Below are 16296 nucleotides of genomic sequence, written 5' to 3'. Positions count from 1 at the left end.
CAGCACAAGCCCTTTCTTGGCCCTGCACTGGAGATGCTCAGGGCTGGGGGACCCATTTCCAGCTTTCTTCCTGGCCAAACTGCAACAGAAAAGAGTCACCCAGCTGCCAAAACCCCACAATGCTGATGGCAGAACGGGGCTAGGGGTGAGCGTGCCAGATGCATGCTCCATCCCCTACCTCAGGCGCCTGGTCCGACTCGCCTCCCCCAGCTCCAGCATCACCTGCCTGTTTATACGGGAGATTTGAAAGCTGTTACCTCCAACTCTTTTTATACCCTGGTCTAATCTAGATACTGCTAATGATATTACTTTCAAGACGCTCACCTTAGATTGGCTTTTCAACATCTAAATTAAGTGTTCCATCTCAGTCTTTGATATCATGACGGCACTTCAGCTACCTTTGATCATATCTACTAAGTATTCTCATTAGTAATCAACATTACTTACTTAAAATAAACACATGTTTTCTTGAAGCTTTGTGGTTACGCTTAATCAGCCGCAAAAATTCCCCTTAAGACGGTTTGTATCATTCAAGGGCATTTGCGTCCATAACCCCATAAATAGCTGTTGTTTTCCGTGCGCTCTCCCAAACGCTGTCGTTGAGATCTGGCTTTCCACTAAAAGGACATGATAGTCGTAACATCCCCCCCTGCCTAACCCATCCAGAAATTACAGTGGATGTCCCCCTGACGTGCAGAAAATGATGAGAAATCATTGTGTTTTAGATTAGCTGTTTGTGATTGGAGTCACACCGCAGTTTGGTGTATCAGATCTATACTAAGTCCTGTCTTGGTCAGAGCTCTGCATACGGCACATATGAGCATCCCTGCATACATCCAAGGAAGCCACCAGGGGAGGCAAATAGGTGCCTCTCACCTTCCAGCCCTGAAAATGTCCCCGTACCCCCTTCTCTGAGCTCCTCCTCCCTTGTGATCTCCATGCTGGTGACCCACATCTCAGGATCTCAGACCACCCCAGCCTGGGGATGCCAGATGGCAGAGAGGAGGTGACCCTTTAGAAACAGTAGCAGTGATGCTGGGCTCCCACAGGGACTTCTCCGTCCAGTGGGACGGACCAAGGCACCTCCCTGCCTCCTGGCCATGGAGGGATTAGGGACACTAAGCCCCTGCCAGGGAGGGATTTGGCAGAGTTTAAGTCTTTCCTGCTGCTGATAACGTTTCCTCCAGCTTCACCCCATCTCCTCCGCCCTTTGATGTCAACTGGAGGCACCAGGTCTAAAACAGCCACTGCTGTTGATTAGACCTAATTAGTCCCTAATGCCCTCTTAAATCCCATTTAAAAAGGGAGCCATTCAGCATGCCCAGGGCCAAAGGAAACGGTAAGGTGTCCATGATCAAAAGCAGGGAGAGTGCTCTCCAGGTAATTTAAGATGAGCAGGGTGCTTACGGTGGGCACCAGCCCTTCTAGCAAAGGCTCATGCAGACTGAGGGCAGAGAGCATCCTCCAGTGCTGGGGACATCCCAAAGCCAAGTGTCCTCCTCCCCAAGCCAATGAGACCTTTCTGCTCAACCCAATATTCTCCACTGGGGCAAGAGGCTGATTTCCAATGCAAGAAGCTGCATCAGCGAGAGGAGGAGGAGGAAAAGGGATGAAGGCTCCAGGATTCCAAGAATAGTGGTTGTGTTCTCTTTTTTTTTTTTCCTCTAGATGTCATTTTAGCAAGGAGTTACACCATCCAATCCTCTGAATTGATAATCCTTGGGATTGGGGGCCTCCCCTTGGGTGGGGAGAGATGAGCAACCTCTCTTCACCCACCTCCTCCTTCACCAACACAGAAGATAACAATACAGCCAGGACTGAGAGATTAGGGCATCAGTTTAGGAAGACACAACAGGGATGAAGTCCATTTATCACATGCTTGAGTCCCACTAACCTCAGCGGCTCCTTGCCGCTCCATTCTCATCCCGTCTCCTCCATGAGGCTCAAGAGCTGGGAATGAGATACTCCCCAGCCTGGGTCTTTGCCTCAGCCACACGACCAACCTCCCGCCTTTAGGTCCAACTTTCTCTAGAAACCAGGCCTGCATCCAAATTAATTTTCTGTATGTGTTGTTGGAGCGATTAGATCTGCAAATCAACATAGCCACAAACTGAATAATGCACCGGCGCTTAGCGCTGTCGGGGCAAAGCCCCAAGTTCCTCATCAAGTTCAGTCCTGCAGAGCCTGTAACTAATGATTTTTCTCTCTTGGCCAGGATTCAGCACAGTATCTCTCACATGCACATACAAACATTGTACGTGTGCCTTGTTAGCATAGAGTGATCTGCAGATAAAGGGCAGCAGAGTGGAGCACCATGGGCACTGGGACACTCACACGGCACCTCACCCCCAGCTCTGCTGGGCATGCTGAGCCTGGGAGCGCCAGCTGAGGGCAGGAGAAACATCTCACCACCCACAGCTCTTCGTGTTGGGATGGTTATCTCTTGCTGGGAAGTTCTGAATGTCTCTTTTTAGTCCCAGTACTAAGAGCTGGCACAAAACCCACTGATGTCACTGAAAGCCAAGGATGAGTTCAGTCTTACACAGCAGAGTCATCGTGAACCCAAGCAAATTGCTGTTGGCCTGGCAGGCCCCACCTGCAGATACCACCACCCTGACCACACCAGCATGGAAGCAGACAGGGACTGCAGCTCCCAGGAACTCCCCAAGCATCACCTGTTTGGATCCAGAGAGAGAGGCAAGAGATGCAAAAGGCCTTCTCCCACGACCATGTGCTGGTCCCTAAGCATTCTTTGCTGGACATACTGGACCCCAATCTGATCCCTCCCACCAAGTTCAGGGAGTCCCTGGATGTGTTGGTAGGGCACAGGGGACGGGCAGAGGGCACGGGGCAGGAAGCTAACATCAGGCCCTGGCCTGCCCTGCCTCACAGTGGGCCTATGCTTATGAGCCTCCCAGCAGCCTGGTGGGAGGATGCTCCTCCCTGACCTACCTCCTAGAAACTATTTGTGGCATTTCTACAGCCTACAGCAGGAGACAGGCGAGCCCTGAGGAACACCCCGCTTCATATTCTGAGATGTCCAGGGCAAGGACACTGAATTGCCCTGGGGATGTGTGTATTTTGTTCCACTCACTACTGATGGAGCACCCAGATGGGACCAGGGTGCCATTCACATCACTCACCAGTCAGTCTCTGCAGTGCTAACTACTGGAGCTGAGCAGGTAACTCAGCAACCTCTGTAGCCACCAAAGGCCCTATAGAAGTGCAACTCACCCCACGTGCTTTCAATTGCTTTAAGACTGGCTGTACACTGGCTGTACACATTAGATCTTCATCAGCTACAAAGGGAGTATATCAAGACCCCTATGCCTTTTACATACCTGCGTTTAGATATATCGTTCCCACTGTTGGTGATTGAAGCTGGGTGAGATAAAGATTTTCATTTCTGCATTAAAAACAAAGATAACTGAGGCCCAGATGGAACTAGGGTGAAAGTCCCATAAAATGAGTTTGAGGAGTGGAAAAAAAAAAAAAAGATAATCACCATAGGGACATCCCTGCCTGTGCTGGTGACAGTTCAGGGCAGAAGGGACAACAGTGGTGAATAACATCTCCCAGAACAAGGTGGGTGTTTAGTCTAAGTTCCTCACCCTAACCTAAAGCCCAAGAGAGATGTCACTTTTCAGAACTACCTCGATATTTTGTGGAGAAGCTTCTTTGTGACTGGCTTGATCTCCCAGCCTGGTACCTCTCTGTCTCGGTCATTATGTTTAATGCAAAGCACCACAGCAAACTTCACCCTTGTTGCTGAATAGGATGCATCTGGGCTCAACTAGAGCTTTATCCATGAGCATGGAAGAATAGAATAGAATAGAATAGAATAGAATAGAATAGAATAGAATAGAATAGAATAATAAAATCATTAAGGTTGGAAAAGACTTCTAACATCACCTAGTCCAACCATCAACCCATTCCCACCATGCCCACTGAACTATGTAATTGCAACAGTCATTTTCTTGAATCAGTTGGATTACCCTGTTACCCATTTAATTTCCTTATAATAAAATTGGTGTTTATCCAAATGATCATTTATGCTGTAAATCAACTGTGATACCTGTTATTCTTTGTATTGTACCTACTAAAAGCAATGGTGTTTCCAAACTGACAGCAGGACCCAATCTACCTCCATCAATCCCTTGCTCCTCTCCCACGAGTTGGCCAAAACTGAAAAGGAGGGGGGCATCTCTTAACTCTGCTGCTTGTTGTGCAGCACCTATAAACACACTCTTTCAAGGCTTGTTCAAAGGATATTGCCTTACCATGAGCACGGAGATTGATGGTGTTTGCTCACACCAAGCCTGTTTCTCAGAACTGATCTCTTGATGTAGCCCCAGCTCAAGCCAGCAGGAAGAGAAAGAAGTCCTGCTCATGGGGCTTGTGCTGGCTTGCCAAGCAAAAATCAGTGCAAAAGAATGTACCTACAATTATAACAACTTCATGCATTCACTATAGGGCCTCTGACATTGTAGAACTATCGGCCCAGCTCACAGATGTTGACAAAGCAAGGGCTTGGGGTGAAGTCATCCTCTGGAGAGAAGAAGCCAAGAGGACTTCTGCCTTGGCCTGGTTTCGCACTGCTTGCATAGCCACAGGAGGGACAGCCATGGCTAACAGCAGACATCAGCCAGCCCACCCCAGGGCCTCTGTTGGACATGTTCTGGTGGAGATCTCTTTCCTTTCTTTTGGGATGGAGCAGGCCAGATGGGAACAGAATATCCCAGAGACCATGGCTTGCACCCACCATTCAGTTTGAGTGTGTTCACGGACAGTGGGGTGAAATCCAGCAGCTATGCTTGCACAGACAGCCATCGAGAGAAATGGTAACCCTATGTGGCTCTCATCTCCTCTTGGGTGGCACCTGAGTGGCAGTGGGCATGTGCTCATGATGTGGGATGTAGCACTAGGACAAAGAGGACATAAAAATGATGCTTCCCATCTCTTCCATGGATTGGACCCAGCACAGGGATCTTGGCATGGGAAAAGCATCCTGGAGCTGGGCTAAGCCACCTACTCGTGGTGTGGTGGGAGCTCAGCATCTCCTGGTACCCCATCACCCCATCATGCGGCTTCTCCTCACAGTGCCTTTGCTCTGCAGTGAGATCAAAAGGCATCCAGCCCACTGATGGCTCCGTTTGTGTCGAAAGGCTCCCTGATTACCTCACCATTAGCTGCACCCATTAAACAAAATCTGAAAGGTTTTAGACAAAGCTGAGGTTTCAGATGAGAGGGCGAAGGAATGACTCAGTGCCTTTAAACGCCAAAGTCTTCTCCTCCGTCCTGTTTGTACAGCACCTAACACGAGGGGTCCAGGTGCATGCCTAGGGCTCTGAAACACCGCCACAATTAAATAATAAGTGTAATAGCAGCTGTACTCCCACCAGCAGGGTTTCGTTTCATTATTTAAATATTCAGTTGTGCTTGGTAGCACCTCTCAGAGATGCAGTCTGTTTCAATAAGGAGGAGGGTGACCCCCACCCAGCCATTGGCATGTAATAGGTAGGGCCAGAGCCCATGGGGCAGGAAGCAGTGACCCCAGGGTCCTGACCTTCCCCAAGGGCTGGACGATGAGTTTCCAACTGATATTAGCTACCCATAGAGTCTGTAAGGGTGGTGAGCCACAGCTTGGGTCATCTCCAAATAACCCATGGATGGAGGTATCTCTGCAGCCAAGAGCATCCGGGGGTGACAATCACAGAGATGTCAACGTGAAGCTGAGTGCAGGTGAAGAGAAGCAGGCAGAGGCACAGAAGCTGTTCTCTCCTCCATTTCCACCTGTAGAATTAGCAATAAACACCAAATTTCAATGCTAAAAAAAAAACTGATAGATAGAAAGCAAGCAGTGTCGTGGTTTGGAAGCAGTGCCTGAGGTTTGGGCTGGGGATTGTTCACTCCCCATTGGGCACCAAACCCAACATGAAAGCAGCCTTCAGGAGGACAGGTCTCTGCAGAAAATCCCGGAGACCCTCTGACTGGCTCCTGGCATTGGTTGACCATTGCCCACCCCAGATCCCACCACAAGGCTCTTCCCAGGGCTGAGGGGGCTCCTGGGAAGCAGACTGCCTCCAGCCTGGTCCTTCTCCTCAACATGGTGCAGGGCATTCTACTCTGGGTGGTCCTGCTTGAGCATGGGGCTGAACCAGACAGACCCCGAGGTCCCAGTTCTTCTCCTGCCAGGTCCAGCTCACGGTTCAGATTCCTGGTGGGAAACAGGAATAAACTGCATTTATCACAGAAGAAATAGTGCCATCTACTGACATTTATAACCTTATTCCTAGAAAGCAAAGGGTGGATCGTTATCTCTCTTATGCCAATGAACATTCAGCATTATTTCAGCTTGAGAAACACCCATGGAGTCAAAGTGGTGGTCATGTAAGTGACCCACATGCTAGGTTGGTATGCACTGGCAGCCTGAGACCCCCATAGACATCCAGGGTAACCCTGCTGGTTGCAGACTGCAGTTGGAGTGGCCACAGCACCAGGGACAGACCCCAAGCACCCCTGGGAAAAGGGCTGGAGGTGAACACACTGCCCAATGCCGAATTTAATTGATCCTTACTCTCTTCACTGCAATTAATGAACAGAGCTAAACCCTTCCAACAGGCTGCCCTTCAAGGTTTATCCCCTATGCCATTCGATTTCTTGATATAGTTTTTCAACCCTGATCTGTGGTCTGCTTTCTCTGATGCTGACAGCTGTTGGAGTTACTGGAGCACTCAGAGGATTATGGGAGAAAGTACCTTGGCCTGGGTGATAAGGGCTGAGATTATCTCTTAGTGGTCCTTCTTGACGTCATGAAAGCTTCAGTTCTCATGCAAATATCCAAGAGGTAACAGCACTCAGCATGATGCCTCCTATGTGAGCTCAGAAATGAAATAAAGCTCAACTTCCTGTTATGTTCTTTATTCTATACATTACATGTATTATATATGGTAAATACTTTATTATACTGTATTCTGTTACATTATCATATGAGACAACAGCCCCACCTGCTTGGTCCAGCACTGGAGCCACCTTCCTATGCAAGGACCATGATAGAAGACATCACAGGTCTCAGATTCTGGTAATGCAAAAAAAAGCACTCCACCAAAAATTGGTCCAAAACCACTGGGAGAAACCATCCAATCCTCCTGTCCCAGGAAAAGCCCAGCATCCCAGTTTGAGGAAGCCCCATGATGAGGAAATTGTTCCACCCCCAACCTGGGGACGTGTGAGTCACAGAGAACAGGTTGAGAGCAAGTCAACGTGAGAGTCAACAAAGCATGGTGGATCTCAGCTTGGGAACTGACCGTGGAAAGCAAAGCTCCTGATTTTCTGATTTTCCAAGCTGACCTACCAATAGTGAAACCATCAAAGCAGGAGGCGCATTCTTGAGGCTTGACCCAGCACAGCAAAGTCAATGAAAGGTTCCCACTCAACGGACACTGGACCACAGCCACAGAACTTACAGGTAGCCAAGATTTATTTATTTTTCTCTTCGAGGTTTTGTCCAAGGCTTCATCCTGCTAGGGCTCTGTCTCATCCTGCAACAAGGAAGTCGAGTTTCTCCTACAGAGGTATTTTAACACGGCAGATAACCAAATAAATACAGTTAGAAACATTACCAACTATGTATGTATAACTTATATTTTGTATATACATACAAATAACCTCCTAAGTGAGAGGCCAGCATAAAAGACAATCAGAGTAAACACTGTAATCATTCTAATTATGCAACATATTCTGCTTAACATATTTATTTTTAATGGTAGTCATTTTAATAACTCTAAGGCCCTGAATTAGTCCAATATGTTCTTAACTACGTTCACTTTAAATACAAATGATAATGACTTTTCCAGAGGGTCCAGCACCGTGGATGGGCTTGCTGCGCACCAGTCTATTCTGATTAACGTGCTTACTTTTAATAACAGGCTTAATGATGCACTCAGTGCCTAATAACCATGTTTAGTCACAAAGAAAAAAACCAACTACAAAATACTTTCTTTAAAAACCAGGCTAGAGGGGATCGTTGGCCACCCTTTAACGCACCTTGATATGTTTCAGCTCTGCCAGCACCCAGGCAGGGTGCTGGGATTTTCAGGGAGGGCTTTGGGGTGACCAAGAAGAATAGGGTGCTGCAGGGAACTCATGTTACCTAATCTGGCTTTGCTTCCTCCCACCCCCGGAGCTCAGTGGATGGCTCTGGGGAGATGAACGGGGAGGGCTTCAAAGGGAGGCTTTTGCGGGCATCATGGAGCTCTTGATGATGGAGATGCACCAGAGAAAAGTTTGCTTGAAAATCACACCCACTACACATTAAAAAAATAATAATAATAACACAAAACCAACACCACCAAAACCTCAACTCCTACCTTCAGCTTTAAGCAGATCCCCAAGAACTAGAAAGGCAATTAAATCAAGCAGCAGCTGCTCTCTGCTCTCATGCCTGAATCAAGTAATCTCCCCCAGCCCAATTCTATGGACAGGTGGGACCTCTTGGGCACATCCAACCTGGCACAAAGCTTCTTTTCCTACCTGAGCACTAGATCTCCAAAATATGCTGCCAGGCTTCTCAGTGTGTTGTATCCAGACTTGTCCAAGCCCAGAGCCATGTCCAGACCTGTGCAATATCACACTGCAAGGAGATGCTTGGAGCCACATCCTGCATAGGATCATCCTTTCCTGTGCCTGATTTGACACCCATTGGGTATCACATAAATCCCCAGTGCATGGCAATGTTTTTATTTAGTCATGGAATCATCTAGGTTGGAAATGACCTTCAAGATCTCCAAGTCCAACCATCAATCTGACCTACTGAATGCCATCACTAACCGTGTCCCTTAGTGCCACATCCACACATCTTAAATACTTCTAGGGATGGGGACCCCACCACTTCTCTGGGCAGTCTGTTCCAATGCCTGTCCACCTGTTTAATTTAAGAAATCCTTTCTAATATCCACTCTAAACTTGCCCTGTTACAACCTGAGGCTGTTTTCTCACGTTCTGTAACTTGTCACTTTCTGGCAAAGCCAAAACTCCTCTGGACATCACGATTCTCTCCCCAGCCCTTGAGCATCCCATGGGACCCAACATGCACCAAAACACTTCCAAATGATCCTAAATATAACTGCCACAGATCTCACCAAACTTCAACCCTGGTTACATGAAAAACACTTGTAAGGCTTGAACCCGTTCTAATTTGTATGCCTTCTGCCCCAGGGCTCACGCAAAATGGGAGGGTGGAATCCAATAGAGTGTTGTGCATAAAAAGATGATGCAAAAGATAACCTTATTGCTAATAATAACTGTGGAATCCGTCCCTGTGAACAGGCCCCCATTCAATGCCCAAACATAAGCATTCCTTGGTTAGGTTTTTCTGCCTACAAATATTTCGTTGGAGTCTTTAAATACTAATCACAGAACTCGGGTGAATGCTTTTTATCTTCAAAGTGCTGCAAGAGAAAAAAAAAATAAAAATAAAAAAAATAAAATTAATTCATTAATCAAAGATAATTATAGGGCACAAAATATGCCTTGCCAAGAGCGAGCGTCAGCCAGCAGCCCTACAGAACGCCATCGTGAGGACTCCAAGCACCGCTTCGATGCGGAGGTGATTTTCCCAGAGCACTGCCCGAGCCGGATCCCTCTTGTTACTGCTCAAGCTGTCCGCCTGACATGTGTTAGGCTGTGTGTCTGCCGTGCAGGAAATAGGGTTTGAAGCTCACAGCCAGGAGCAAAAGCTCCGATTGAGGCTTTAATGAAGCTGGGATTGAGTGGCGAGGGTGGTTCAGTGAAGCAGTAAATGCAAACACATTATCACCTGAGAACTTGCTCCAATTTCACACCAATTAAGTAGGAATGAGAGAGGGCTGGGGCTGGCTGCAGAGATGGCTGATAATCCCATGAATGGGCAGAAATGGCTCCTGCACAAGAGGCTGTGCCAAAATGAGTTTGTTAGATAACGGCAGGCCCGGCAATTTTGTCTTGGGGAGTAAGCATGTCGTTACTAGAGCTGCTTTTATTAGCAAATGCTACAGACGTGCTCAGAAATACAGATGCCTGTGAGGGAAACAGGGATAGAAGGCAATAAAGCATTAGCTGATTATCTCAGCCTCTGCCAATGCAATGTATGGCAGAAGAAAGCAAGGATGCATGGGGAACCGAGTTTGGGATGCGTGGGGAATGGCCTCTGGGATACCAGGAGTTGCTTTTGGGTGGGTTTGGGTCCAATAAATGCAGTCTGCAAGTGCTAAGTGGGTCTGTAGAACTTGACCAGGGGTCACAAATCTTCATCCCCTCTGCCTGCACCATTTTCATCATGTTTTAATGTTTGAGTAATTTCCCTGTTTTCCCACTGGGTTTACTTGCAGGTTAGGAGCTAGGGAGAGAAAAGGGAGGCAGTTGAAGGAAAGTGCTCTTTAAAGGAATTTTATGGGTTAAACACTAAACCAAATCACGCACTCAGTGTGCAGAGCCCTCCCTTACCCCTTCGTTAACTGCTGGGCTCAATGCCTGCAGCCAGCCTGACCCTCGCATGCCACGAGGTTTTCTGCAACCAGCAGCATGAATGAGAGCAAATTCTAGTCTTTGAATGAATATTTGAAGCTTCATCTTCATTTTAAAATACACAGTCTACTGCAAATGAACGTGCAAGGATCCCTTGCTGAGTATCACACTGGCTGTAGATCTCAAGAACAAGTGGATATTGGGGGTGGTTTCCATTTGGGCAGGAAATATTTCAGGCTTGATGGAGTTAGGGAAGGTGCTAGGATGATGAGGAGATTGCTCCTCATCTCCTGCTCCAGCTGCTCAATCCATCAGAGCAGCAGTCATGGGCTTCTCCCAGGTCCTTTAAGCATGAGCCATAGCCCACCACTGATCCTTCTGCTTTAGGAGGGACTGGGATGTCTGCTTAAAATTCAGGAAGATGTTTTCTCTGAATGTGGAGAATGAATAGCCAGAGACCAGGATATATCATAATTTCCTTAAAAAGCCCACAAGTATTATTCACTCTGATGAGTTCTGGGGTTGTGTGCTGGTGCCCTTGGCCCTTACCACAGCCCACCCTAACTGGTCAGTGGGCTGGGAAACAATAGATTGGATATCAGGAAAAAATTCTTCTCAGAAAGATTGGTCAGGTACTGGGATAGGTTACCTAGGGAATAGGTTACCTAGTAGTGAAGTCACTGTCCCTGGAGGTGTTCAAGAAATTGAAGAAACATGGCACTTAAGAACATGGTTAGTGGGCATGCTGGGAATGGGTTGGACTAGATGATTTTAGAGGTCTTTTTCAACTTGAATGACTCTGTGATTCTACGATAAAAGAGGGGAGATTTAGATTGGATATAAGAAAATAAGCTTTTTACAATAAGGGTAAAAAAGCTCTGGAAAAGGTTGTCTAGAGATATGGTGGAGATCCCATCCCTGGAGACACTCAAGGTGAGGCTGGAGGAGCTCTGAGCACCTGATGGAGCTGTAGGTTTCCCTGTTCATTGCAGGAGAGTTGGACCAGATGATCCTTAGTGGTCCCTTTCAACTCAAATGATTCTATGATTCTAACAGTTTGGGTTGGTGTCCAACCTGCTAAGCCATTTAACCCTACAGCCCCGGTCAGGAGATGCTCTCTGCAGGGTACCCCACTCACTCTGGGGTAAATCTCCCGTACTGTGCACAAGACCCAGTGTGAATCAGCAGGACTCTTCCTGCTCGCTGCCCCTGGCCTGTAATTATCTTAAAGATAACAACTAAACCATCGAATGCATGTGAGGGGTTGAAGGAGCACAGTGCCTAATCCCTGCTAGCATCCCGGAGCTGGGATGGTTGCACTCCACAGGGAAGTGGGGATAGGGATGGGCTGAGGGTGAGCAGTGCCCACGGGCAGCAGGAGACCCTCAAAAGTCTGCAGCTGCAAAGGGTCCCATTCTGAGCAGCTGATGGAGCTGCAGGTGTCCCTGTTCATTGCACGGGAATTGGACTAGATGGCCTCTTCCAATTCAAATGATTATATGAATCTGTAATTCTATGATTTCTCCTCACATCACTTCCTCCTCCATTCAGACATTGCAAATTTGAGGAGGAGGGAATCCTTCACAGTAATGCACCATTTTCACTGGACGTGGTGCTTTAAAGAGTTTCAAATTTCCCAAATTTTTGTAATAATCCCTTTTGCTCCCTTTGTCCTACATTAAATACGATTTCAGCCATTTTGAGTAAAACTGAATCCTTTGGGTTTAAAAGTATGTATCTACATTTAACTCAAAATAGGTTTTGAAGTATCTGGTCAAAACCAGCTCATTATGGTGGAACAAATTATTTTATTATAACCCAAACAAGCCCAAATCCCTTTTCAATTAAGTATATAGTTTCCAAACACAGACAGCTTTTCTTTCTTTTCCTTTCGTTTTTTTTTTTCTTTTTTTTTTTTCTTCCCTTTTCTCTTTCCTTTCTAAAACAGAAATAATTGGGGAAAATCCCCACCTGGCACCTTTGTGCTGCTGGACCAGCCACTGCTCTAAATAATGCAGCATCCCTTTGTGCATATGTCAGTGGGCAGCAGCTTTTCAGGTAAGTGAAGCTAGGATATCTTTAAGTCAGGAGTAGCGTTGGGTGTAGGTGCCACTCTGCATCACAAAGAATTTCATTTAAGGGGTTGCTTTCCATCCTGTGAGCATCTGACTTTTTAATTTACATTTCTAGAGGGCGTTTGTGCTGAGTTTCTGTTGGAAGGCAGAGAGGTGAGGGCAGCTCACCCCACACCTTCAGTACTGACCGCAGGAGCAGCACTGGGATGGGCACTCACAGTACAGCCAGTTAGAAAAAGCCCAAAGAAGTGAGTAGGAGGGATGGACACTTATCTGTAGATCTTCACATCAAAACATTCACCAGCCAACAAGTTGCTGGGCTCGATGAACACGGCAGTGTTGTACACAACAGCCTGCCTCGCACTGGAGATCAAGCAAAGTAATCTCCTCCACCTTTAAAATGCATGAAGCTGAAAAATCTTAAGGGCATAGAAACTTACTTTGATTGCAGGGCTGGTATCTTGGAAGTTGCATTCCTTTAATTTCCTTTGGCTGCTTGCTCTCCCCATGAAGGACATGCACAGGGTGGTGAGTTTGCAGTGGAAACTGGTTTTGCCTCATTTTCCACTTCTCCTGCTACAAGGAAAGAAGAGCAGCGCTTCGGAGGCCTTCCTGCCTCTTTCTATGCAGACAGAAAGGGCTGGGTGTCTGTGTTTAATTACAGCCTGAAAGAACTGCATTTAAAAGACAACAGCAAGCTATTTAATTAATACTTATCATTAGCACACATAGGAATGCCTAGCAGCAAATTGCAACAACAAAGCAATTCCTTTTTGTTTTTTTTTAACTTGCGCTTGGGATAAATTAATTAAAAAAAAACAAAAAGTAAACAAACAATTTGAACCATATTTGGGATGACTTTTTGTGTAATGGGAGCATAGGGATAGTAGCTCTGACCCTAGCACAGCTCAGATCTATAGAAGCTTTCCAATCTCCAGCTCTACTGGCCAAAGAGCTTATCTCCATCTATCCAACTATCTATCTCTCTATCTCGGCATTCACACTGGTCTCATACCCATGTCTGAGCGCCTACTTGTCTTCATACCTGTCCATAAATTACACAGTGCCCCCGGGGCATTATAAATAATAATTCAACTCCAAACCTTCAGAACACTGTTTTAAAGAATTGGCTTTTAATTCACTGTGCTGTGGACTCCTCCTTCCGGCCCATAAAGGCAGTGCTGGAGGAGGACGTGACGCCATGGGCAGCTGATGAAATGCCCCAAAATCGTCCCTGTGCGTAGGAGAGACAGGGTAGGTGCCCATGGGGTAGATGGGTGAGGATGAAGGGAGGCTGAGCTGCTCTGCTGGAGGGAAATAGCATCCTCATCCTCAGCCTTTTTGAGATTTGTAGAACTGCCCATATTTCATTTCAGCTAGCCCTGCAAACATCCTGTTGTTCTATCCTTCCCTTTAATTAAGGGAAGCATTTTTAATGACACTATTAATGATTGGAGTGATGAATTGCAGTGTGGCACTGGTATCCACATCTCCATGGGGCACGGCATGAGGCAATGACCTCTAACTTGGAAACAGATGCTTAAAGGGCAGACCTCCATGTTTAGCTAGGCTGATTCAACCCATACTGGGACAGGTGTCCCAGATCGCAAATCCCAAATTTCTACACCAGAAATGCCCACAGGACAGCAAGATGTTGTGGAATGCATGAACTGTGGGGTAGAAAACTCCAGCTGAGCAATGTGAGACTGCACTGTGTCCCAACACATTGTATCTCCATCCCAATGCATCTTCTAAACACACTGTCTTCATCCCATCACACTGTATCTCCATCCCAACACACTACAGCTCCAACCCAAAATATTGTATCTCCATCCCAACACACTACAGTTGCATCCCAACACACAACAGTTCCATCCCAACACAATGTGTCTCCATCCCAATGCATCTTCTAAACACTTTGTCTTCATCCCATCACACTGTATCTCCATCCCAACACACTACAACTCCATCCCAACACATTGTATCTCCATCTTAACACACTACATCTTCATCCCAACACACTGTATCTTCATCCCAATACACTACAGCTCCAACCCAAAATATTGTATCTCCATCCCAACACACTACAGCTTCATCCCAACAAACTACAGCTACATCCCAACACACTGCAGCTACATCCTAACGCACTACAACTCCATCCCAACACGCTACAGCTACATCCCAATACATTGTATCTCCATCCCAACACACTACAACTCCATCCCAACACACTGTATCTCCATCTCAATACACTACAGCTACATCCTAACGCACTACAACTCCATCCCAACACATTGTATCTCCATCCCAACACACTACAGCTCCAACCCAACACCCTACATCTTCATCCCTACACAATGTGACTCCATCCCAACATGTTGCATCTCCATCCCCACACACCACAGCTCCATCCCAATATACTTTTTCTCATTAAATACATGGGGTAAGGAGTAGCTGCCCCAGCCATATTATCCCTTAGTGTGAAAAGTGTCCCAATCTCTAGGGAATATGCCTGGTGAGATACATGGTCCCCACGAAGGATGACTGGAGACTGTGGGCATCACCTGTTTCCTGGGATGCATCAGACCTACTCAGGGGAAGGAGACTGGAGTTTTTGCTGGAGAAAAGGGTAAGCAGCTGATGTTGAAATGAATTATTCATATGGCCTGGATGTGTGCGCATCTCTGGAAGGCACAGAAAAAATATTGCACGTTGATCTGCCAGAGCCCTCAGCCACCTGTTAAGGTGCCAGATTCAGAGGTACCACCAGCAACCCCCTTTCCACATGTCTTTCCTCCTCACATCTTCCATCTTCCCATCAAATAAAAGTTGTTCCTCTCCACTCAGCCTGTGTGGAAGCTCTGAGCACCCATTCTGGGGATGAATTGAGTCCCTGAGTCTCTCGTGGGACCTGCTGGGAGATGTCCCCAGGCCTGTCCCCACAGCAGGGCTGGGTTGTGTGGCAGTGCATTGCCCTCTGCAGGGCACAGCAATCCTACAGCATCTATGCCTTCCCCTCCATCCACCAGGAAACATGGAATCACAGAATATCCCAAGTTGGAAGGAACCCATAAGGATCACTGAGTCCAACTCCTGGCTCCACACAAACCAAACAGGCTTTTCCTGCCTGGAGAACACCAAAAGAGGTTTCATAGTGCCTTAGATTTGTCCACCTTATAGGATATTTAGGAATGTAACCCTCTTCTACCTCCTGCACAGGACGCCATCCCCAGCAGGATGCTTCAAGGGCGATATAGGAGCAAAGGGACCTGTTCAGCATTCATTGTTCCCTTTCTTTTTGCAAACAAAGCTCAGTGGAACCCCTCACCCATGCATCCTGCTGCTCCTGGCCAGCCGGATTTGCAACCTTTCTCTTGGATGTGGAACTGCCTGCAATTTCAGGCCTCTCCCCCCTCACAGGGTGGCTTCAGTTATGATTAAGAGCTAAATTACAGCAGGGCAGTTGGCCCTGTCTGAGAACCACAAGGTTTGGGGAGGCGGCTATTAGAGGTGGTGGAGTTCAACCCATATATAACATGCTGCAAAATGAAAGGACCTGCTGATGGTGGGATCAAATGGCATTGGAGGGTGGGAGGGGGGAAATCTCACCATCACTGCCATCATTAATTAAAAAAAGAAAGCCATCACAAAGAGGGTGGTGAAGCACTGGAACAGGTTGCCCAAGGAGGCTGTGGATGCCCCATCCCTGGAGGCATTC

The sequence above is a fragment of the Meleagris gallopavo genome, chromosome 4 (genome assembly GCF_000146605.3).
Source record: "Meleagris gallopavo isolate NT-WF06-2002-E0010 breed Aviagen turkey brand Nicholas breeding stock chromosome 4, Turkey_5.1, whole genome shotgun sequence".
NCBI lineage: Eukaryota > Metazoa > Chordata > Aves > Galliformes > Phasianidae > Meleagris > Meleagris gallopavo.
This window is presented reverse-complemented; position numbering follows the sequence as displayed.